Consider the following 1479-nt stretch of genomic DNA (forward strand, 5'->3'; position numbering starts at 1 on the left):
CCCTTTCCCGGTGCCACGTGCTCCCTGAGTGGTGGCTTCATGCTGTACCTGCCACAGCCCAGAGAACTCAGGACAGGGCCCCCGTGCCGTAGTCGAGGAAACCGAGGCTTCCAGAAGGGAAGTCGCTTCTCTCGAGCCCCACAGCTGGAAAAGGGCAGAGCCAAGAACCCACCTCACCTCAGTGTGACTCCGGGGACCCCGGGCCTAGGACACAAGTGGGAAGTCTGCTGGCAGGTCCTAGTGTTGGGAGCAGATGCTGAAGATGAATCTGGGTTGGAGGGGCTGGGTAAAATTCTCTGAAGAAGAGAGGCCTTGGAGGGGTGAGGCCGGCTTGTGGGGGAGCCACGGATGGCAGATTGGGGAGCAGAGTGTAGTGGTAATGAACAGGACTTGGGGGCCCAACAGGCTGGGTCGGATGTGCCCTGCCACATGCCGGTGGTGCGACTGGATCTCCGTGCCTCCGTTTCTCATCTGTAAAATGAGCGTAATAGTGAGAGTAGTCCCTGCTTCGCAGGGCTGTGTGAAAACCGAGAGCTGGATAAGCGTTTGCTGCTAGTACGAGTCATTCTTATTTCTGTTTTATAGGTGAAAAACGGAAGCTCTGAGAGGTAGAGCCGATCAACGAAGATGGCACCACTAGCAAGCAGGATATGATTGAATGTGTGCCGACCCTGTGGCTCTCCCGCCCACCCTTTCCTTCTCTGTCTGCGCCCTCCGACCCCTCCTCAGACTCCTTCTTTACCTCTGTGGCCCACACAACCCAGCCCCGCTGTGATGTGGAGTTGCCCTTCTCCTTGTGTCTCCCCTCTGATAAGTCACCTCCTCCTGTCGGGCCTCCAGGCTTGGGGATGCCACCAGCTTCCTGCTGTTGATGCTCTCTGGGTTGCAGCCTCATCCCCCACTGGGTTTCTCAGCTCTTCTAATCCTTCCAGCCAGCCCCTGTGTTAACGTCCCTCCCTGAGAAACCTAGTATTTCAGTGTTCCTGCCAAAACCCCGAAGTCGCTGTCTATTGTGGGATTCCTTGGACCAGGAACCCTTCCCCATGCCTTTCCTATGTTAATGTACCGGTTAGGAACCCTCACCCCACTTGACAGAAAGAGAAGCAGGGCATCTGGAGAGGAGAAGCCATTCACCTGCAGTCACACCGCTAGTGACGGGCCGAGCTGGGGTTCCCAGTCACGAGGTGGAAATCCAGAGCCCACGCCCCGCCACCTCGCCTGCCGCTGGCTGTCCTAACAGCCAGGTGACTACCTAGGCACCAGAGCCCTGCTCCGATGATGACCTCGCTCTGGAACTTCTCCGTCTGGCCGCTCTGCCCCATGATGGACCTCAGAGACCCGACTGTGCCCGGCATCCCTGCAAGTTCTCTCCAGCTGAAGACCCCAGTGTCTGCCGAGGGGCCAGCATGTTCTGTGGTCTCCCAGATGCGGGAGTCTCTTTCTGCCAGCCTCTCCCCGCCCCCACCCCCCGCCGCTGCT

The 1479-nt window shown here is 58.5% G+C and overlaps 1 long non-coding RNA gene across 1 annotated transcript in view; it reads right to left on the reverse strand.

Annotated features, from left to right (window-relative positions):
- The window catches only part of LOC132024434 (uncharacterized), a 3225-nt gene extending 2001 nt beyond the window's left edge, over positions 1-1224 (reverse strand). The window contains exons 1-2 of the long non-coding RNA XR_009406243.1: positions 1135-1224; positions 178-471 (exon numbers count right to left, since the gene is read on the reverse strand). This is a non-coding gene — a long non-coding RNA (uncharacterized LOC132024434). The remainder of the gene's footprint in view (positions 1-177; positions 472-1134) is intronic.
- Between the last annotated feature and the right edge of the window lie 255 nt (positions 1225-1479).

This window comes from Mustela nigripes, chromosome 9, assembly GCF_022355385.1.
Source record: "Mustela nigripes isolate SB6536 chromosome 9, MUSNIG.SB6536, whole genome shotgun sequence".
Taxonomy (NCBI): domain Eukaryota; kingdom Metazoa; phylum Chordata; class Mammalia; order Carnivora; family Mustelidae; genus Mustela; species Mustela nigripes.